The sequence below is a fragment of the Alligator mississippiensis genome, chromosome 2 (genome assembly GCF_030867095.1).
Source record: "Alligator mississippiensis isolate rAllMis1 chromosome 2, rAllMis1, whole genome shotgun sequence".
In the NCBI taxonomy this organism is placed as follows: Eukaryota; Metazoa; Chordata; order Crocodylia; family Alligatoridae; genus Alligator; species Alligator mississippiensis.
This window is the reverse complement of record NC_081825.1, coordinates 290,957,591-290,980,864: the sequence shown is the minus strand read 5'-3', so window position 1 is coordinate 290,980,864 and position 23,274 is coordinate 290,957,591. Positions and strand designations below refer to the sequence as shown.

Below are 23,274 nucleotides of genomic sequence, written 5' to 3'. Positions count from 1 at the left end.
ATCAAGATATCTTTTTCTTTTCCTGGGGTATTGCTCTGAGAACTGCTAGGGGCCTGAAAGTATTTAGACTATTTCTGCCACTCAGTGTTTTCCAGACGACCACTACTGATTGTTGTACATTTTCATCACTGTAACATTCCTGTAAGTGCAGCTGACAGGGAAAAAAAGATGAAATACAGAACTGCAAAACTGTTTGCTGCTGGTGTAGGGAAGCACAGTAGCTACAGGACAGCAGCATCCTCACACTTCATTCAAATTCATGTAGATTCCTGAGATGATAGAAAATATTGCAAGGGGATGAACTAGGCGCACCAGTGCATGCAGGGAAAAATATCAGTTGTCAAGATAATGTGCCTTGACTTTGTGTTAGTTTGTTGGGGAGTGACTCCAAAGCCTCATCTACATCTTCTTAGCTTTCAGAAGAGCGGGGCGGACCCACATTTTGTTGCTTCCAGGGTGATAGAATTTGCCACAGATTCCACTCCTCGCTTTAAAATGGGGCCTGTGCATATTGCTTTATAGTCTTTATGATTGCCAGGAACAGCTTGAAAGTGTGAACTGCGCATAATTGAATACAGTGTTTTAGTGGCGGAGGCTTCAGACAGCCAGCTCGCTTACTGTGGACCATCCTGGTCCCTCCTGTTCAAGAAAAATGAACTCTGGGGCTGGACTTGGATGCAGAGAAGGGCTACTGGGGTGAGGAGGGGATGGAGAGTGCCTATTGCAGAAGAGGTGACTGAAAGAGCTGTCCAGCCTAGCTAAGAAAAGACTGCTCCATTTGAGTTCATTCGGAGGTAAACCCCAGAGAAGGTGAGTGACCATTTAAGCTACAGCACCATGTCAGCACAAGAAAAATTAGGTGATAAAAGCTTTCTAGTCTTTGGAGGAGTGAGGTTCTGGAACGGCCTTCCTGTAGGAACACTGGGTAAGTTAGGGTGGGGAAAAAAACCCTACCAAGTTTTAAGATGGAGCTTGATAAGTTTGCGAGCCAGAGGCTTTGGTGTGGGGGGCTCACAGCAGAGTAGGCCTGATGACTCAAGAGATGCTCTTCCAGTCTCATGCCGCTTGCTCCTAACACCTCTGGGGAGCGCAGGCTGCACCCCTTGTCAAAGTGGGTTAACCTGAAACCTAACGACTGAACAGCTTCAAGCCAAAGCTGTTAACTGTCTCACTGCTGCTCATTTTGGCATATTATCTCGTGCCTGTGCTACTGAATGCTCTCAGACCATCTCCTCCAAAAGCCTCGGCTGTCCCCTCCGTGGCTGTCTAAACCCCTGGGCTCACCCCGACAGTTCCTCCGATGAGGGCAGGTGTCACTGCCAGCAAAATCCTTGGTAGGCTAGGACAAGAGAAATGTGGGGCCAACAGCGAGTGAATTAAATTGAATATCAAAATGCTGGCTGCTGTACTGATTGCATGATCTCGGTGTGCATTTAATTGAATAAAAAACCTTCATTTTAGTTTTAAATTGAAATGAGGCTGATGGCAATTTTTCAGCTTCTTGCCCCAGGATCCAACACAAACCAGAATCCTGTCTTCAGATTTCGGCCCCGGGTAACAGAGGGTGGGAAAGGGGAGCTGCAGGGAGCACCCCTACTCCTGCATCCCCAAACATCCCTCCACTCCCCCACACACTGAGCCTTTGAAGGATTTGTACTCTTCCCTTTCACAAAGGCAAGTGCAGATCATTCCCACAGGCACAGAAGAGGCGCATGTAGTACGACATTTCATGAGTGAAGCATCATAGAGGGATCTGCAGCAGCGCTGTGGTATCTGCTTATCATGCTAGTGCTGCTGTTCAGTAGAAACCGTCGTCTGTGAACTCTGGAGTATTTAAGCCATCGTAGTGGCAACAGGTCAAGGAAAGAAAACACCAGCTTGTCCTCTGGGGATTTAAATTCTGGTGCAAGATAACAAGGCACCCGCGTCAGGACAACATCAGAGAAGGATAACGTTGTGACTCCGTGAGTCTGACACCTGGCTCACATGTACGCGACTGCACAACACACCGAGTTCAGCTGCTGTCTTGAAAGTGCAAACCTCCAGGTGAAAGAGAGATCCCCAGCCCTCCACAACATGGTCAGAGGAGTGCTAGGACTTTTATTGTTCTTTTATTGTTCTTGCATCCGAATTGTAGATTGTTCTTGAGGGGAGGAACCCCCACCCCCAACTGCAAGACAAACAAAGCCATTTAACACAACCCACCACCAGAATTAATAATGCACTTCCATCGCCTCTCACAGTGTGTGCTGGTTGCTGTTTGCACTGCTGAAGTTACAGTTTAACAGCAGAAATCTCACCTTATTATTTTTCCCCCTCTTAGGTCAGTGACATCTATTCTCTCCCCAGCCAGTCATTTCCCACTTTATGTAATCCCGTAGCATGCAAGGTCATGTCCACTGCTGATTATGGCTAAGGATTAGAGCTAAACTTGGAGGACTCAGGTCAGGGTGTGCCCAATTTTGCCCAGTTTTTTAATATCCTAAAAGGACCGTCTCTGCCCCCTGACCATATGGGTCAGCCTTATTCAGGCTTTTGCGGGATTCCAGGGTAACTCGGATATAGTCAGCACGCTGCATGCTGCGATGGCTTATTAGTATAGCAGGCAGGCGAAAGCAGTGCCAGCTATAATAGCTAGCACGGGCTAAAAGGCAAGTGTGCTAACGTGCTGTGAGAGCGCTCTTAGTCTGGGAAGGGTGAGAACGCCGAGTTCGTTCTGTTTGCTTGGTCACTGCCCACTTTACCGAATGCATCCTCGTCTTCAGTTCAACCCCTGCCAGCAGTCGCATCCTAGCCCATCTCCAACTTAAGCAGTCACATTGGCTGGGAGAAATGGGCAAACATGGTCTCCTAGGGCTCTGGAGATATGAGTTGCGTTCAGTTCCCTTCGTATTCCCTTCCCGTGCTGTGGTCAACACAAGTTCAGCTCTCTGCTTGTGGTGGAGAGTTGCTTGACTCACCGATGAGGAATCCAGCCAACGTTGTTGGGGGTATGGGGGATAGGATTACTTGACAGGGCCCTTGTCCTTTGGGTGCCCCTGTTTCTGGAAGGCCCCCCTATTTCTCACGAGGTCTGGGGTGAGCCAACTGGCAGCAGTGAGAAGGGACTGGTCCGACCGCTGGTGGACCCAGTATGGACATGGGCTTCCAGAGCTCTGAGCTCTTGTCTCAGCTACTGCCACTGACCTCTGGGACAAGTCCTTTAATCTCTGTCTTGGTTCCCCTGTTTCTAAATGGGGGTGAGCCCGTCTGTCTCGCAGAGCGGTTGTGAGGACTCTGGTTTATGCTTGCAAATTGCTGTGATGGTTAAGAGGAAGTGTGTTGCCATTTGTAAGCTCGCTCTGGTGGGCTGAGTTCATCCCTTCACTTGATGTGAAAGGAAACCAAGAGGCACGGACCCAGACCCCTGTGTACCTCCAGGGTGTGCGTCCGTCTCTCCTGGCCTGCCCACATTGCTGTGGCAAAACAGCCCCCCGCCAAGAAGGCCGTGCAAGCTGGGCTGTTCCTAACCCAGCCCCTTCCCCGGGTGGAAGGACAGCAGTGGGTCAGCACAGAGAGAAAGGGCAGGAAACAGGACCAGGATTTCCTCTGACGCAGAGTTTATTTCCACAGCAAGGGCTGCCTCTGATAACGCTGCGGTGGTCAGCTCTCAAATAGCCATGTGCCCTCAGGTGCAGGCTGAGGGGCTAGAGCTAAGTGAAGTCACTGAGCCCCCCTCCCCAGCGTGGATTCCTCTACGGCGCATCCGTGCACCTGTTCACCCTCTCTCCGGCCTGCGGATGACCTGCAAACCCCCTTTCCCCCCAGGGCCAGCTATGTTTGTGAAGCTCGGCTGGCTGAACTAAGCCCAGATGGATTTTGAGATACAGCGTGACCTCTGCTGCAGACATGGGCGGCTACTAAACCCTGCAAGTCAAGGCAGCAGCTGACCGGCCCCTTCTGAGGTAGCAGTGCCAGACTATCTAGAGCAGGGCTGGGCAAAATGGCAGATCCGGTCAGCGGCTGGACTCCATTTCCCAGCAGCCCCTGCCCACGTTGCAGTGGCTGGTTTCCATGGAGAACCCAGCGCTGTGACAGGGCACGGCCAGGGTTTCCGTGGAGACTGGCCCCAGCTGTGCTGGCAGGGTGCACGGGTGGGTGAGGGGCTGCTCTGGGGCTGGGATCTTGCAGCGGTGACAGCGTGGTCTGCAGCCGGGGCACAGCCACGATCCACTGCCCGCATGCCCCTGCCTGGGCAGCTCTGCCCCAGCTCCGGGCACGCTGTCACCACAAGATCCCAGCCCCAGAGCTGCCGTGCACCTGCCAGCGCTGCTGAGGCCGGTCTCCACGGAAACCCCAGCCCCACGCTGTCACAGCTTCACCACTCCTGGGGTCTCCATGGAAACCAGCCACAGTGACATGGGCAGGGGCTGCTGGGAAATGGAGTCCACTGCGGGCCTGATCCAGCCTGAGAGCCAGACTTGGCCCACCCCGATGTAGAGACTCTCTGCAGGGCTCTCCCTCCTAGCTGAGGGCCCTAACCATTAGGCCGGGCATGCACCTTCTTGTGTATGCACCCGCTCTCTCTTCCTCAATGATTCGTGAGTCCTCTTCTCCGCAGTGACGCAGCTTCAAGAAAGGGTGCGGAGTGCCCCGTCTCAGCCTTTCCGAGAGGTGGGGGATGAGGGCTGGAAGCCCCTCAGGCTGCAGAGGGCCTGGGTGCCCAGTCTCCCATTTCCTGGGCAAGTGTCCTAGCCACTTGGCTGCTCTTTGAAAGTGGGGTGATGCCAGCCACAGCCACGTGTTGTGCAGGGGATGTGCTCTGAGAACGCCTGCATCCCTCGGGAGGGCACTGGTTCCCCATCCTGCTTGGTGCTAGGAGGGACATAGGCCTCTCAGGGGCTCAGGCTGGAGCAGTGCCACACACTCACAGAAACACAGCTCTGGGTGTCAAAGGCACTTTCCAGTCGCAAAGTTAGGAAGGTGCCCATGGAGTTTAGGAAGCAACTGCAATGGGGCACTGGGGTCACAATTTTGGACTTGTGCCTAAATCCTGTCTTAGTCTTTCCCCGGATCTCTTTCTAAGTGCTTGGGATCTGAGGCTGCAACATGCAGAGAAAAACATCACTGAGGCCTTTTGTGCATGAGAGCTGCCTTGGCTTCGGCTGCTTGAATCTGAACGACAGATTCCCAAACAACTGCAAGTAAATGGAAATATGCCTGGTTTAAACAGGAACAAGAATGGCCACGTGGTCTTCTGCTCTGTTTAAGCCCTTTTGGGTTTCAAATCACCCCGAGTTAACTGAGGGCATCTTTCTCTCAGACCCTAATGTTGGCCAATCTTATCTGTTTAAAAACATTCCCCAGTTCAATGATGTAGACTTTCCTTTCCTTTCCTTTCCTTTCCTTTCCTTTCCTTTCCTTTCCTTTCCTTTCCTTTCCTTTCCTTCCTTCCTTCTTGCCTTTGGCTTCTTCTGCTTCTTGTAGTAATGGGACTATGCAGCTGCAAAGCCCACCTCATGCTCTTACTCATTGCCACCTCCCCTTGTGCATGTGCTGCAAGCACATCTTACCCGTATTCACTCCCACATAGCACGAGGGACACAGAGTCCTGTTTCTTGCAGTCTGCTGTTGCACTGCCGAGTTTATCTGATTGGGATGGCAGGGACAGAAATCCTGAGCCGTTCAAGCCTTTCAATTCAGTTAGTGCAGGGATGTAATCCAGAACTGGCTGGGTGAGTGATTTTGGCTTGGGTCAGGGTAAATATCTGGACTCATGTGCATGACAGCAAGGCAATCAACTGAAATCTCCAAGTGGAAGCCTGCAGAAATTAAAGGTGCAGGAGGTGCTTGTGGGTGAGTGAGGGGATGGGTGTGGGTGTGTCTGGGGAAGGTTATGTTGCATTTCAGAATGGGGAGGTGGGCTAGAGGTGCTTGGGCAAAACTAGAGAGCTTCCTCTCCCTGTGCAGTGACGTGCGAATGCCTGGCTGCCTCTGGAAATGACCTGTGCTGAATCAAGTGAGCCAGCTAACCTGATTTCGTCCAGTGGGTCCCACTTTCCAGTGAGTATTTATTTCCTTTTACACTTGCAGTGTCCTTGCTATCAGCCTGGGTGAAATGTTTGAGCTCACTGGCAGAGGAAAGCAGCAGGAGAAAGGAAGGGTTTCTCTGCTAGGGGTGTCCTTGTCCTGCCCTGTTCCCTGCAGGGTGTCCCTAGGTTATTACGGCAGCAGGGGCTCTGAAAGGCTCAGAACTAACTAGGTCAGAGCTGGATTCAGAGCAGCTACTAGGATGTTTGCGCCTTAAATACATTGGTTGAGTAAGGTGAATGTGACTGTATGGGACAGCTGCTGTCAAGTGAAAATACCATCCACAATATTATTTGGTTTGGTATTTTGGTGGCATTTCTACTCTTCATGGCTACTGTAACTTCTACTGAGGCAAGTGCACTTCTGTCCTTTATAATTCACTTTATAGCAAGAGCAGCATCTGGTCCTGACGTGTAGACGGGGCTTTCAGCCAATTTCTCATTACCTATAATTTAATCAGGATGGCTGCAGCAGAGTGAAGATTGGAGCTGCGTGAATAATGGATTGTTTTGGTCTGCTGGCTGAACCAGAAAACTGACAAAAAAATTCATTTGGGGTCAACCCAAACAGTTACTTTGACCTAAAATGAACCGTGTTAGTTCAAAATCAGGCTTTTCTTTACTTTTGTTTTTTTTCCGATGTTGCAACGAAGCATCGTTTCAAAAAGAAGAATCAAATCATTTCCCATTGAAAATGTCATGTTGAGATATTTCAGATTTTTTCCATTTTTTTTTTCTGGACTGAAACAACTGAAGAACTTGGACACAAATTCACACGGCGTTTTGGCCATCCCAAATCTGCCTTTTTCAGCAAATGGAATATTTGTCCAAAACATTTCCTTCTGCTCTAGAGATTATTCTCCTTCCATTTCCAACATAATCATGTTTGTTCTTCTAACGCATTTTGCTTCAACAGGGAAATGTGGATATTGCTTCCATTTGGCCTGAGCAGCAATTTTAGTGTAAAGTAATTCATTTCTGATGCACTTGCTGTTTACAGTGGGGTACGTGTGCTTACATGCTTAAGATCATGACTGTCCTTTTTTCTCTTCGGGGATGGTTTTGACTTATCCTCCTGTTGATTTCTGACGGGAAATTTCCAGGTACTGTGCTGGTAGCATCCCAAAGGCGAGGTTGCCTAGCCATATTGAGCTTTCACAATGCAGTGAAATGAAGATTATGCAGTAGGGACCACGAATATAAATCAGGAGCCCTTATAAGATTAAAAAACCTTGTGTGTTTATAGTGGTTGTGAGTGTTTGACAGCCCGTGGAGACCAACATCCTCTCTTTATCCAGAGGTCAAGTACAGAATGAGCAGTGTGAATTCAGGCCTTCCTACACTGTCCCATCAAGGCTTACCAGCCTTGATCTGGCAGAGCGATCTCCAAGGATGAGCTTGAGCTCAAAGACAATCAATTCTTAGTTTATGCTTTGACTCCTGTGGGGAGTGAATCATCACCAATTATGGCAATAATTATTGTGCATTGGGTAAGATGCAGCCAAGAAACATCAGGCAGTCGCAACTTTGGGTCGTTACAGATTTTGGTTGTATTCATCCTAGAATAGAAAGGTTTTATATGGGAATGCTGGCTGCCAAGACAGATACCAGCTACCAACTGTAAATGATAATGTAAAAACAAAGACACCTGACTGCTGATAACTAAATTATGCCTCACAGTATGAGAAGTACTTCCTATTGCACCTAACTGTTGACTTATGTGGTTTAAAAGCAGGGCATTAAACGAGTATGTATTGTGTTGCTACAATCTGTGCTTTCCAGATTGTGACCATGCCTTTTAGAGGACTAGTACTTCCAGCTGCCTTTGTGAGGATGGTGAACCCAATCATCTCACCAGCATGGGTCAGCATTGAGAAGGAAGCAACCAAACCTTACTGGGCACCAAAAGAATCTTGAAAAGTCCTTAGTCCATTTATTTAATGTAGAGTGGCAGGATCAACCTGAAATGACATGTCCACCTTATGAAGCTGCTCAGGTGCCTTCTAACATTATCTGGTGATTCCCATGATTAATGAAGGAGGTATCCAGAATGTTGTGAGTTATCCTTTTTTAAATGGGGATAGGAAAACAATCCCTCACCAATCTGTATCTAATTTGCTAAAGTGTGGGATCAGCTGAATTACAAGTGTGATTCTGACAACTGTTCTCCCCAGTCCCAGAAGCTGGAGCAATGCGTGGAGTAGAAGGACTCAACCAATGCCCATCCTGCAAGAGGCTCAGTGTTTGACTTTTAGCTGTTGCGGGGTACTATGCCACGTTAATGCCGGTAGGTGTGCTAACATGATTTGCAAAACTAAACCAGAGATTTCAAATAGGACCCATAGTGTTAAAAACATTTTGACCTATTGTGGACTTTCTGAGTTCTTTGTAACAGAAGAATTGCTCTATAGGATCACAGGCAAGCAGGGCTGGAAGGGACCTCACAAGATCATCTAATCCAGCCTCCTGCTCAAGGCAGCATTGTCCCTGACTGAACCATCCCAGCCAAGTGTTCGTCCAACTTGTTTTTGAAGATGTCCGGGGTGGAGATTCCACAACTTCTCCAGGTAGTCTGTTCCAGTGCGTGACCACCTTCATAGTCAGAAAGTTCCTCCTAATCTCCAACCTAAATTTCCTGTTGCAGCTTGAGACCATTGCTCCTAGTCCTGTTCCCTACAGCCACAGAAAAAAACCCCATCTCCATCCTCCGTTATCAAATCCCTCTGCCTTCTCTTTTCCAGACTAAACAATCCTAGTTTTCAGTCTTTCCTCATAAATCTTGCTTCCTATACACCTACTGATTTTTGTTGCTCTGTGCTGGACTGTTTCCAATCTGTCCACATCCTTCTTGTATCCTGGGGCCCAGAACTGGACACACCCCTCCAGGTGAGGCCTCATTGGTACTGGATAGAGCAGAAGAGTCACTTCCCTTGATTAGTAAATGACTCTCCTGTTAATACGACCAAGGATGCTATTGGCTTTTTTTGCAACAAGAGCATATTCAGCTTATTTTCCACTGAAACCCCCAAAGTGGATACAGGTGTGTGTGTGTGGGGTGGGGGGGAGAGGGGTGATGGTGCAGTTGCACGCCCCTTCCACCATTGTCCCTGGCTGATCCAGGTGCAGGGGGAACCCCAGAACTGCTCCTTTCTTGATCCAGCCCTAAGTGCAGCTGCATGGGGTGCTGGCTTGATCAGAGACAGTCGAGGCAATGTGCAGGTTCCTCCTTCCAGCATCTGCTCCTGGCCAGTAGGAGACACTTGGGGGGGTGGGGGCAGGCAGGGAGCAAGGACTAGAGGAGGAAAACTGCGTGCCATTGCTGCTGTACACTGCTGAGCCCAGCACCCTGCACCCCACACAGCAGCTCCCTGCAGCCCTCAGCTGGAGTGGGGCAGGAGCAGCTCTGGGACCTCGCTCTGACCCCAGGTCACCCAGGGATTGCAGGAGGGCTGTGCAAAACAGCACCATTTTGTTTTGACTTCTGTTTTGCCGGTTCAAAGGGACAGTGTTTTGTTTTGCTGTTTCAAAGCACTGTTCTGTTTTGTTTCGTCAAAACTGTTCTGCTGTTTCGATGCTGTTTCGATGCATTTTGACATTTCACCCATAGGCTATAATGGGGAATCACAAAAATGCCTATAACTTTGTCATTTCTTTCCTGATTCAAATGAAAACAGCAAGGATGGTAGCCCCTGCTGAGGCCACAAAGCCTTTCAAGTTTCAAGGAGATAGGTGTAGGGGTTTCTGAGAAACTGCACCTCAAACTGTTTAGAGCAAAACTTGTGTCACTTGTAAGTGTGAAGGCACAGAGAAAGCTCAGTTTAAACAGTGCTTTTTATGCTGTTTTTCCATCCCTTCCCCAGAGCACTGGGATTAGAAGGGACCTCGGGGAAGGATCACAGTCGCTGTCAGAGGAGTCCTTCCCCCCTTTTCCCCCTCCCTCTCCTTACTTTCTGTTTAGCTGCACGCAAGCCCAGCTTCGAAACTCGAAATGTTTTGAAACTTTTGAAATGTTTCGAGTGCCCTCGTTTTGTTTCGAAGATGTTTTGAAGCCTTTCGTTTTGTTTCAATTTTGCTGTTTCAAGATTGAAACTTGTCAAAACAGCTTTGAAACAAAACACCCTTTGAAATTTCACACAGCTCTAGATTGCAGTAGTGTTGGCAAGGGTTGGGAGAGCAGGACAGGGGATGAGTCCCGCCCCCATTTCATGCATCTGCTCTTTGCTTGGCTCCATGGTGTCCCCCACTGACCTGGGGGCTCCAGCCGCTCCTCATCCCAACCTCCCATGGTGTGAGGGGCAGTGTACCACACCCCCCATTAGTAAATATTGGATCTCCCCATGGCAAACGCCAGGTCCTTCTTTGCAGTACTACAGCAAAGTCAGTTATTCCCCAGTCTGTATTTGTTCATGCAATAATTTTGTCCGAATTGCAGGACTTTGCACTTGTCCTTATTGAATTCCATCTGATTGACTGCAGACATTTTTCCAATCTATCCTGGTTATCCTATCCCCGCCCTCCAAAGCGTCTGCAACTCCACCCAACTTGGTGTCATCTACAAGTTTGCTAAGTGTGCACTCCATCCCATCTTCCAAATCATGAATTAAGATATTAAACTATACAGGACCTAAGACAAACTCCTGGAGAACCCTACTTGTTATGTCTTCCCAAGTAGACATTGGTCCATTGATGGCTACGCGTTGAGCATGATGATCCCATCAGTTATGCATCCAATTTACAGTACTTGCATCTAGTCTGTATTTCCTTAGTTTGTTAATGAGACTGTTGTGGGAGACAGCATCAACAGCCTTGCTAAAGTCTAGATATACAGGGTCTTCATAAAGTCCTTGTGCACTTCTAAACTTTACTAACTTAGGTTGTAGGTACAATAGAAACAACCTGTAAATGGCATTTAAAAGCAAATTTATTAAAGTTTTAGGACAACTAGAGTACACAATGCTAGATTTCATAAGTAATAATGAATTCATTCTTAAATAAGATGGAGCTCCGTGCCACTATGCTCTGAATGTATGACAGTTCCTAAGTGCCATTTTCCCAGAGAAGTGGACAGGCAGATGTGGACCAATTGCTTGGCCACCTCGTTCACCTGACCTGTCACCGTTGGACTTCTTTTTATGGGGACATGTTAAAAATATAGTTTACTTGTCAAAACCACATTCTTTGGTGGAACTTAGGGCTAGGATCACCAATACAATTAGTGCAGTAACTCAAGAGCAACTGGGAAAAGTTTTCAAGGAGTTCGAAGATCGGATTGAGCAGTGTATCATGGTGGATGGTGGTTATGTTGAAGTCTAGCATTGTGTACTCTAGCTGTCCTAAAACTTTAATACATTTGCTTTTAAATGTCGTTTACAGATTGTTTCTATCATACCAATAACCTAAGTTATTAAAGTTTAAAAGTGCACAAGGACTTTATGAAGACCCTGTATCACATCCACTGCTCTCCCCCCATCCAGAGAGTCTGTCACCTTACCATAGAAGAAAATCAGGTTAGTTAGGTGTGCCTTGCTTTTGGTGAATCCATGCTAGTTGTTCCTGATCACTTTGCTCTCTAGGTGCTTTACAATAGACAATAGATTCCTTGAGGACCTAGAATGTTTTTCTACAGTAAAAAACAAGTGAAAACAGAGAGCTGGCAGTTTCTGAGGGGTGCCTTGAGTCTAAAAAGGTCGAGCACCACTGTTGTATGCGCTTATCAGAAGATAATATGTAATTGCCTGCTGCTCCATTAGCCAACATCCTAGTTACTTCGGTCACTACAAGATGGGTATGATATTCCACCATCTGCATTTACTTGTTTCACACTGTCTCTGCACTGGTATAAATAGAGCCACAAGGTGTTTGGTAATGGAAAATCAGGTCTTGTTTTATTATAGACCACCTTAATACGCACTGAGCATGTCTACATGTGCAATTAATGCACCCAAATTTTCTTCACAGAAAATTCAGGCTCATTAAAGTGCTCCGGGGTGCATGTCTTCATGTGCACCCCAATTGGGAGCAAATTACAACTGACAGGAGTAGCCCAGCCCAGGGCTGCTCCTGCCCTGCTCTGCCCCCCTGCAGCAACTAGGGGGAGCTCCAGGCTCCCCAAGTGCCAGCCCTGGGGCTGACAGGGGGCACAGAGGCTGTTCCTGACCCCACATGGCCTGGAGACCTGCCCCTGCTCGGCAGGGATGCTGCCTGCCAGCCATGTGAGAATCCCCGTGTGGCTGGCAAGCAGTGTCCCTGCCAAGTGGGGACAGGTCTCCTGGTCACATGGGCATCAAGTCACAGTCCAGTCTCCAAGTGGCTGGGACGCAGCAGTGCCAGCTTCTGGGACAGCTCTACTGGCCACATGAGGATCAGGATGGGTCCCAATCCCCATGTGGCGGGGAGACAGCTGCCCCCACAGCCGGCACAGCTCCCCTCCACATCTGAGCCTGGTCAGCATCTACATGTGCACTAGTGTGCAGCAGCTAATGTGCTAGTAATCTATTTCCTATATTACTATTGTTGTTTTATTTCTAGTATAGCAGCGGCTAAAGGGTTGCATTACACAGTACTGTGTAAACATACATGAGGTCCCAGTTTTCAGGTCTTGTTCCAGAGAACTGGCAGTCTGAGAAGACAAATGATCTCCCAAGTTCAGAGAGAGACGGATAGGATCAGATAGATACAGTGTGTTCATAGACGGAGATATATTCTTCTTTTTAAAAGTGATTTATTATAAATGGATAAAGGGTGGAACTTTCCAAAGCATCTAAGGGAATTAGGTGCCCAATTCCCATTGATTTCCCACTGACAGAGATTAATGGATTGTTTTCGACTGTGCAATGTGCCCGGAGGCTTTGGCAGTAGAGGATAATATATCAGTCAGTGAGTAATATGTCTGCTTGCTAGCTTTGGTATCAGTTCAGTGAATGATAGGGTGGTATTTCGCATTAGACTTGGAACAGAGCTTTACTATAAAATTGGGTTGTTTATTGTAATTTGTTTATTTTTGATGCAGGCAAAGAATCCCGGGAGAGAGCTGCAAAGGTCTATGGGATACAACTGTGACGGGCTCACTGGTTGTGATTTAGCCCAGGGATTTTGAAAGGGTAAAAGATGATTGGAGGGCTTGGGATTCCCTTTCCTCACCAATCAGGCCCCAGAGACTCACCCTCTATGTCCCCTGATTGGCCCCTCGGGTAACCTGGAGGGGGATAAAAGGGGCAGCGCAGCTGACTCAGGAGAGACCAGTGAGGGACCACAAGGAAGGAGATTCAAAGAGCTGGCAAGAGCTGGGCCAGTGGGGTGGGAGCAGTTACCCCAGAAGCACCTGAAAGAGTGGGACCTGCAGGCAGCAGTTGGACCCTCAGCAGCGCAGCGTGCGGCCGGCAGGAGGGGCTCCCTGCTGGGCTCCAGGAACCCCTACGAGAGGCTATGGCCAGCAGGAGAGGCTCCCCAGCTCCAGCAAGGATCTGAGCAGTGACCTGAGAGGTTCCCAGCTCAGCTTCCAGCTTCTCCAATCGGAGGCCAGGCAGCTCAACATGAGGCCAGGGCTCCAGGAAAGTCAAGACTCCTAGCAGCTTGGAGCAGTACCAGCACTGGTGTCTGTGTGGTAGGGTTCTGCCTACCACATGGGAGAGATGAGTTCAAGTCCCAGCTGGGTGACTTGGGGTGAATGAAGTGACAGGGAGAAATTCTTGTTGCAGTGGAAAGGGGTCATTGTGTTTTCCCTCTTTCTCCCCACCCCCCGCCAGGTACCTCGGCCTTTTATATTTCGCCAGCCAGTATTGTTTGTTCTGCTGTTGTGTTTTACATTTTGGTTAACCCTGTCTTTTGTCAACTGGATGAATATGTCTATGATTGTAAGTGCCTAACCTTTGTTGAATCCTGTCCCCTTGGGGTGTTGTAGTGTCCGCTATACCCCTGGTTTATACCGGTTATGTTCCCACTATTGTTCTCTCATTAAAAGGTATATGGTTAAGTCCCCATTGGTGATCTGGCTCCGCTCTATATGGGGGGGAGGGTCCCTACACCTCCCACAGCACTGGTGCACCTGCTCTGATCCCTTCAATTGGAGAGGGGGTACCTCTTGGAGTACTGCCTGGGTTACACAACCATCAAGGATTAGGAATCTGGGACCATGGTTAAAATGTGATGTCTGTATCACAGGCAGAGGTAGCATGGCTCGGGCAAGTTTAAAACCATGATTAATTTCCTTTTTCCCATATGCATAAAAAACTGAGTAAGAATAATTTGAGTAAATTAGATTTTTCCAGCCACTTAAAACTTTTAGCTGAGACTGTACTAATATGACAGAGCTTTTTATTTTCTATCTTCTGATACTCAGCAGGTTAGGGACATTGTTGTCACAAGAACGTTCCCAATTCAGTGAAATCTGAGTGCGTAATTACATTATTTAAAAAAAAAAAAGCCTTTGCCAAAAAACCCAACCATTTTGTGCAAAAGAAAACTTCATGGCATCTCCCTTTTTGATTTTAATAGGGGGGAAACTATGTGAGTCTAATGAACTCTATAAGTTCCTGTGGCATATTCTGAGCAAGGCAACCTTTAGCACTATTTGCATTATTAACATCCTAGACAGGCAAATTGGTTGACATTTGACACCATAAAAATCATCTGAAAAACTTTATTAACTTATTTCGGCTGTCTCTTTTGGATTCAGTCTAGATCCTAAAGAAAAATACAATTCCTTGGAAGTGTGTTGAAAATTATGAGTGCTCTGCGTTTATTCGTAGGATTCATTTAAGGAGTGTTTATTTAAGGTCTTCATAAATTCCTGCCTTTGAAATCAACATGAAACGTCTGTTGAGTCCAAATGGTGCGCTTTGCAGTAGGTCAAGAGCAGGAATGAGGACAAAAGCTGGTGAAGTTCTGTTGGCATTGCATTTTGGATGGGAATGTCCTTTAATGATAACCTTTTCCTCTGTCATACAGTAGGAATGAAGCAGTCATGTCCCCTAATCTGGTTGTACCTCATGTTTCAGAGAAATTGGTTGACCTCAGAATATTCATTTAGATATTCATGGACTGTCTTTGTTAGCAGCTTGGCTTCTGTGCTCACACTGTACAGCTAGTGAGCTGGTGGTATAAGCTGTGGCAGAGAAGCCTCAGCAGAAGTGCTGTTTCTAGAAATTTGGATTTAATAGATATGTGAGTTCCATCCACTATCTTCCTTTGTGAACACAGGTAACTTGTCTAACCTCTTTATGCCTCAGCAATGTTTTGTGTGACACCAGGGACTAAAAGGACGGTCTTTACAGATAAAAGAATGAGATCTCCATAGTTTGAATTAAAGTGTCACACTGCTGAAGATCTGCAGCAGAGCTGCAACCTCCACAAAATGGGCACAAGGGAAGACAGGCAATATACGTTGACCAGTGAGTTACACCTCTGTTTCTCCATCTGTAAGATGGACATCACGGTGCTTCCTTTTTTCCTACCTTTTCTTTGTATAATTGTAACCGGGTGGCCTGGCCCTTTAAGAGGGAGCAGACAGCCCTGCTGTAGAAGCCCAGATACGGGAGTTTAGCTATGAGGGAGTATCTCACTAACTGTTAAAACCCAAGAGGAGAGAGCAGAGAAGAGTGATTTGGCTGAAGGAGCAGTTTGCATCCTGGTGGTGAACTGGATCCCAGATAAGCTTGCTACCAGGAGGGGGCCAAAGCACTGTACTGAGACAGAGCTAAGGAGCCCCTCCTATGACCTGGGGAATGGCTCAAAGGTTGTTGGCTGGTTTATTTTTTTGTTTGGGGCAAGCGCTGTGTTCACGGGAGCACAGGGATCACAGCCAGCCTGCAAGGCAGCAGGTGCACCAACCCGCCCACAATAGTCTTTTCAGATTCCAAACTCTGAGTCAGGAAGCGTCTCCCCGATGTATTTGTACAGTGCCTAGCACAGGGGGGGACCTCAGTCTCATTTGGGGGGTCTCTGTACGCTACCACACCTCCATTAATCAACAATCAGAAAATCCTGCAACAGTGGACTCAGATTTTAACTGAGATTTTAAGTCTCCATTCCTGATGTGGTTTTCCCCATGCAGTTCTCTGTGACGTCTGACTCTTCCCGTTCTGCATCAGCCCTTTCTCCCTCCACTTTGATACTGAAACATCTTAGACAACGTGCAGAGAAGAGTCTACTCCTTCTTCCAACTGCTGCTTTCCATTGACCAGGTCCAGCCTGGACTCAGTTCAGAGCGTCAGAACTGTTGCTGTTGCAAACAGATGGGCAGGAAGCAAACAATGTGCTGCAGAGAGGTGTGATTAAAACACAAATGTTTGGGGCCATTTCACATTGCTCTGTGTATAAAAGTTTGCTTCGTTCTAGCTTAGTTTTCTTTTCCCTTAGAAACAATCAGACTGACAGCCCTTGGCTTCCTTCCAAGCATATAACTCTGCTGGAATCTCTGCCGTCAAGAATCTCCCTTTGCTTGCAAGATCTTTCAGGTGCTATGCAGTTCTTTGCTCCCCGGTACAAAGTTTGCAGTCTTTTCAGAGAAAGCTTTTCTGAAACCCTGACCTGTTTCTGCTGCAAAGCTCTCTGCAGTTCTTTCCCTTTGTGTTTGCTCTTGGATTGATTTGAGACTGGTTTTTGCTTTTATGCCCAAAAGGCCAGTAAGACTAGGTCATGGGTCTGAGATTTGATGAGATTCTTGTCTGCCTTTGTCTCTCTTTTTTTCTTTTGCAGGTAATGGGTTCTTTGGTGCCTCCACCACAATGTGCTTGTTTTCATGTTCTCGCTTTGTTTTTCTTTCTTTAGGCAATGTGGACAAGGTTCCTCTTGCCTGATTTTACTCTGACAATCAGCGCAAAGGACGGCTTCAGAAAAGGCAGGCAGTGCTTCTTCCTGTGTCGAATCCAGCAGCCTTGAGAACCAGATTTGTTCTCTTTCTACTTCAGGTGCTTTTCTGCTCTCTATTCTTAACTGGCCTGTAGATTTGCTGAGCAAGGATGTCCTCAGTCACTCTGAGCGCAATTCCTGCCCAATCACGTCCATATTAATAGGCAAGTGCCTCTATTGTAACGTGTGCCAACAATGGCAGAAGAATTGAAAACCTCCTTCAGTGACTAATCGCAAAGAGGCTGTGTCATGTAGAAGGCCTGTGACCAGAGTAATTTCTGCTATGCTCAGGCTACGAATCTTGGGGCAGATGCTATTTATGTTGCACAGCACTTCAAAGGCAGCCCTGCAAGAAAACTGCTAGCAGGAAATGAAGGTCAGCTCAGGCCTTTTAAACACTACATTACTTAAATGGCTTTTCCTGTCTCAGCTGTCTAGTTTTGAGATTAGCACAACTCCAAATGTGGTATTTTGCTGCTGTTTTCTGCTGTGGTAAATCACAAGCACATTTCCAAGCCAGGTCTGAGCGAGAAAAATATGGAAATGACTTTACAAATTCGCAAGCGTTTGAGTGAAAACTTGGCTAAGAGATCTTCTAAATTAAACTCGTTAAATATTTGAAAATTGCAGCATGCCTTGCGATGTAGCAAAACTATGCTCTGTGTTGTGTTCTCACACCCACTAGTACCTCAACTATTTAAAAAAAATCCTCAGTGTTTATATTGTTTGATATTACTTAATTTGTGTGTGTCTATATATTGCCCTCTGATTTCTAAGGCTTTCAACATCTAAATCCTATGTATGAATGCACCTCTGTTCAGAGGGAAAATCGCGGTTTCTCAAGTGTCAAGGGGGGCTTTGAAAAATGTGAACCATCAAGGTTTTAGGTCACCGGTGTAACTGTCAATGTAATTAACACACACTGCCATGTGAGTTTGGATAATTGAGGTCCAGGTAATTGAGGTTATGCAGAGCTTTTTAAAGCAGAAACAGAGGGTCCTCTGTACCTTACTTCAGCAGCCTCTATAAAATCAGTGGAGCAGTATAATCAACATATTGTGTGGTTTGCATCTGGGGAAAAGCTACTACTGTTTTTCTTTTTAACTACCCTGGATGGAAAAACAACCGGTTTCCCCATGCACAAGGCCTGGAGTCTTGGAAGACATTGTACAGGGAGAACCGTAGATAGTGCGGTTATTGTCCCACGCCTTTGTGCTTCGCAACACCAGGCAGAAGGCACAAGGCCAGGTTCTACTCTTTCACACCAAATGTAAGTCCAGTGCTAGCACTAAGGAGGTCACTGGAACTATTCCAGGTTTAATCTGGTATAAGTGAAAGCAGCATGTGGCCCATGCTTCAGAGCTATACATGGTTATAGAGCTACTAAGCAGTAGCTTTACTCTTAATCACTCGGAGACCATCCCTCCATAACCACGACCCACCCTGACAACTGTGTTCTTCAGGAACACTACAGCTGACCAGGCTTTGCATGTGCCAGAATGTGGGTATTTTTCAAGTCCAACCCAGCTCGTCCTTAGAATGTGAAAGCTGAGTCCTTCAGTGGTTCAATTTATTCCTTAAGGTCTTTGTCTCTTAATGGTTGCATCTGAGCTCCCACCACTTTGGGGAGGTCAGCAGTGTACAATGCATCCTTTTTTTCTTACATGCTTGAAGTCTTGTGAAATAGTTATTAAGGCTGAACTTTAGTGTTCGAGCTCCCATTCAAATCAGTGGGGTAGCTTACCCTGAAAAACCTTTGTTTCAGGCTCTCTGCAAACTCAGGCAGGTGTCTCTGCATTTATGTTGGATTTTGAAGGTTTTCTTACAGCCATTAGAGTGGAGGGCTTTATTGCAAATTGAGGTTATGACAGAAGAAGCTTGAGAGACCTGTCTGCATCTATTCAACTGTTCCAATTCACCCCCAGCTTTGGGAAGATCTAGATAAAAACATGGTGATAGAATATGTGTGTGTGTGTGTGTGTGTGTGTGTGTGTGTGTGTGTGCGCGTGCGTGTATATATGCATTTGTATGTATATATATATATATGTATGCATATGTGTGTGTGTGTGCATATAAAATCAGTTTGCATCACATAATACAGAATTTAATTTATTTTTTCAGTGAAATGAATCAAACAACATATTTATTTTGGGTCTTGGCTAATTAAAAATAGCTGTTTTTACTCTTTAGAACATTCAGATCCATTTGGAAACAAGAACTTTGTTTTAAATTCAAAACTTTTCACTCTTAATTTTTTCTTGCTCTTTTTTCATCTGGGATAGGGACAGAAATTACACATCAACCAGTATATAAGTGTTTGGAAACTGGTTCAAGTCTGTAACACAACAGAAGCTTGGTGCACATTAACCACTTTCAAAATGCTGAAACTGGTTTAAAATAAACCTGGATGGATGTAGTATCAGACTTAACTGATTTAGGTTAAATCAGTTAATTGAACTTCTGTCCCAGTTCTCCTCAAGATTCAAATTAACTGACAGTTTTCCCGAATCCCAGGGTGCTTTGCACCTTCCCTGCAAACCTCCCTTCACAGGGTGGGCAGGGTAGCTTTGGCCCAGGCTGTCTGCTTCAGCAGAGCAGGGAGGCATCCTCTAATGCCCCCCGGCTTCTGCCCTGAGCCACTGCAGGCATGTGATTGCATTTCCAGAATCAAAAGTGAATGTCTGTTCACTGGTTTATCAGTTCAATCTGCACAACTTAGACTAACCTACAAAGACTGAATCAATTCAGCCTCAGGCTTTTTGATTGTCTGTACTTAGCCCTGAAGCTATTCACTGAATTTAACCTTTATTCAATGTCCATTTATTACTGACAAAAAAATTGCTTTGCCCAGCATATTTTACACTAGTTTTTTTCCCCCAACAAGTAGCCTTTCATTTCAATAGAATACACAAATTATCTAAGGTCCGCTCATGTGAATAATGTCACAAAAGGAAAGGATGTGAATACAAGCAATGGTATTAGTTAAACATGTGCTGGGATACCATTGTGGCGGATTCCTCAAAAATGCTGGGATAATAGGTAGGCAGGATAAGATTTGTGAGCTTTTAGCCCCAATTCTACTCTCACTTACACTAATTTCACATTCTTGCACCTCCATTGCTTTCAGTAGAAATATTGCTGACTTATACTAGTGTGAAAGAGAGGGGACATACATTTTAGCCACCTGTTTATACCTGGGAGTCACTCAGGGCCAATCCTTGTGGGGGGCGAATAGGGGCGATCTCCCTGGGCCTTGTGGACAGTGTCGTACAGGCCACACTGCAGCTGCTGCCTGCCGCTGCTGGCTCCATGCTTTGGCTGCTTACCCCACCCCCGCTCCATGCTCTGCCCACTCACCATCCCCTGGCCCCGCATGGGCTGATATGCCCCAGGCCTCGCACACCCCTAGGGACAGCTGGAATCACTAAATCCTTATTATAACCTAGAGGAGTTCTAATTTATGGCCTGTAGAATAGCCCTTTTCATTGCACTATACCCAATCATGACAGATTCCTGGATCACGGTGCCCTGGCCCTACTCCCTGCCTGTCCTGCAATGTCCTTTTGGCTGTGGGGAGCCAGAAGCAGATACGTTTACAGCTATGCAAGAAGCTCCAGCTGGCCAGTTACGGCAACCACCCAACTGAACTGAGCTTCCAAGTAAAGCAAAGGAGCAGCAGTATGGGAGGCTGGGCAGGGCAAGGACTCAGGCACTCTTGTACATAATTATCAGAGCCAACTGCATCTCAGATTACATCATGGTGCTGTAAGGGGACATTTTCCTGCCTGCTGTGTGTATTATATCCAATACAAATGAACAGCTAAAGGCTTGATTCAAAAAAAGCTTTATGTCCATGCTAAAGACTGGGGACGAGTCAGCACAGCACTTAGTTGCCTGCTTAACCTTAAGCACACACTTAGGGTCTACTTTAACAGGACTTAACAATGCACTTAAAACTAAGGAGATGCTTCAGTGCTGGTCCTGCATGGGAGCCATAATTTATTTGTCATCCAGGAATGCTCCCGGGGAAGCTTGTGAGTTACTCTGGTGAGTAAGGAGTGTGATTTGACCCACACATATGGAAAGAATAAAGGGGGGGGGCCTCAAGTTTTCCCCCATAAAATTTATTGGATATGAAGCACCCTCAGTCTAAACCAGGTTGTGAGGACTTCCATCTTCTCTGAATAAAAGCCAATAAACAAGACAATATGTTGGAAACCATAAATGTACTTTTTGACTGCAAGACTCCTATTGCACTGAATTGCTAATTTCCCTTGTAGTTGGAGTGGGAGAGTGTTAGCTATGGCTCACTTGCAGCCTACACATTATTATAACACAAAGCTGACAGCGTTTACCATTCCCCATTAACACTAGGGACAGAAATTACACATTACGGCATAAGTGATTGGAAACTGGTCTAAACCTGTAACAGAACAGAAGTTCAGTGCACATAGAACTGGTTTCAAAATGGCCAAACCCAGTTTAAGATAGACCCCCAACAGATGTAGTATCAGATTTAATCAGTTTAGATTAGACTGGTCTATTGAACTTCTGTCCCAGATCTCCTCCTGATTCAAGTTATTTTGCATCCCCGCCACTGTCTCAGGATGCTATGCGGTCCCTGCTTAACCCTTCCTTGCAGGGTGGGCAGGCTAGCCTCTGCCAGTGCTCCTCTGCTCCTGCTGAGCTGGGCTGGCCCCGGCCCCACCCCCAGCCCCGCCCCCCAGCAGTCAGAGCTGGGGCAGCAATGGCTCTGCTCTCTAGCCTGCATCCTGCTTGGGCCTGTCAGCCATGTGTGGCAGCAGGGGGGAGGTCAGGGAACAGAGTCCCCCCAACCCTAGCCCTGCTCCGGGGCACCTCAGCGGGGTTTCCCTGCCCCACCCCAGGCTCCCCCCTGCACTGGCATCTGCCCAGCTGTGGGGAGTCCTGTGCTGAGGGCGATTCCCATCCTGCATGGCTGGGCCAGCTGCTCAGCAACATGTGGGCAGACACCTAGCTCGGAGTGGGGAGGGCACTGGGAAGTGGGACTTCTTCCCTCCCCTGAGGGGGGGCAGCAGGGGGTTGAGGGTGTGTTGGACAGCCAAACACGATGGCCCCCCTTTGGCTTGCATCATCTGGGCTCTGCAATGGCCAGGAGGTGAGATCGAGCACCCGCTTCTTTCTGGCCTCGGCCAGTGTAGGCATCTGTCTGCCTTTCCCATCTGAAGAGTGAATATGAGTTCCTTTCGTTACTGGTCCAATATACACAGTTTAGAGAAACCTGTGAAGACTGGTTCAATTCCTCCTCGGGCTTTTTGCCTGTCTGTACTTAGCTTAAATGGAGAAACTTATGCATTTAGATAGGCCATTATTTAAAAGACCAAATCGTGATTTGGGTTTATTGCACAAATATTTTATTTATTGCAAGCTCATTTTCGACTCTGACAAATATTTTCTTCATCGTTTGCAATTCAAAAGGCGTAGTGACAAACAGTCATTAATGTTTAAAGTCAAAGGATATTATTTAGTGTGCTTCTAGTCATGTTATACATTATGCATTAAATACTTTTTGGTGGCACACTTATTAAATACAAATTGAGGAAAACCAACCCCTCCATGAGAATGGGAGTGCCAAACACCTATTTTTGTCCTTTAAACGTGACATACAAATGCAAGTCTTCACATTTCAAAGCTGGGGTTATTTTTTACTTAGTGCTGTTTCCCATGCGAATTTTCTGAGCTATGGGGACTTGTTAGAAAAGATCAAACATAATGTATATATGTTAATGCATAAAACAGATTTATTTACCTCACTGGGGCACTGAGCATTAATTACTCACTGATTAGAAAGCAGATGAAGATGAAAAGCTCTATATAAATGCTAGATATTATATTTTCATTCTGTACTGTGGCTGAATATGAAGTTTGTTGCTTACTGAATACTGGGAAAAGTCTACACTGGGCACAGAAAACTTGTCTAATGCATAGGGCATCAAAAGCTCAGGCTAATGTAGTGATACTCAGGAATGTTAATCTGAAGCAACAAAGTGGATTTAAACCCCAGCACGGCTACTCTCATTTAGAATGAAAGTGGCCTTAATTTGATTTAACCCATTTCACTTCCAAAGTGAATTTAGCTACATTGAATCAAGGGGCGCCTATACGGGAGGGCGGAGGCTGCTCCGACGCTCTGGACTTCCAACGTGTCGAAGCAGCCTCCTGCATCTCATGTATCGGTGTCCTCCCCCCGCCCCCCATGCTTAAATATGGTGAAGGGAGCGCTTGAACTAAAGCTTGTCAAACGAGCCTTAGTTCAAGTGCCCCAGCCGCCATTTTTAAGCACAAGGACGCTGATACATGAGATGTAGCGGCAAATTTA

General features: G+C 46.7%; 1 long non-coding RNA gene across 1 annotated transcript; it reads left to right on the top strand.

Annotated features, from left to right (window-relative positions):
• The first annotated feature begins 5,517 nt into the window (after nt 1-5,517).
• LOC109281250 (uncharacterized) lies at nt 5,518-14,045 on the top strand. Its single transcript, XR_002087839.2, has 5 exons — nt 5,518-5,835; nt 5,950-6,042; nt 8,243-8,355; nt 8,480-8,635; nt 13,078-14,045. It is a non-coding gene; the product is annotated as an uncharacterized LOC109281250 (long non-coding RNA).
• The last annotated feature ends 9,229 nt before the right edge of the window (nt 14,046-23,274 follow it).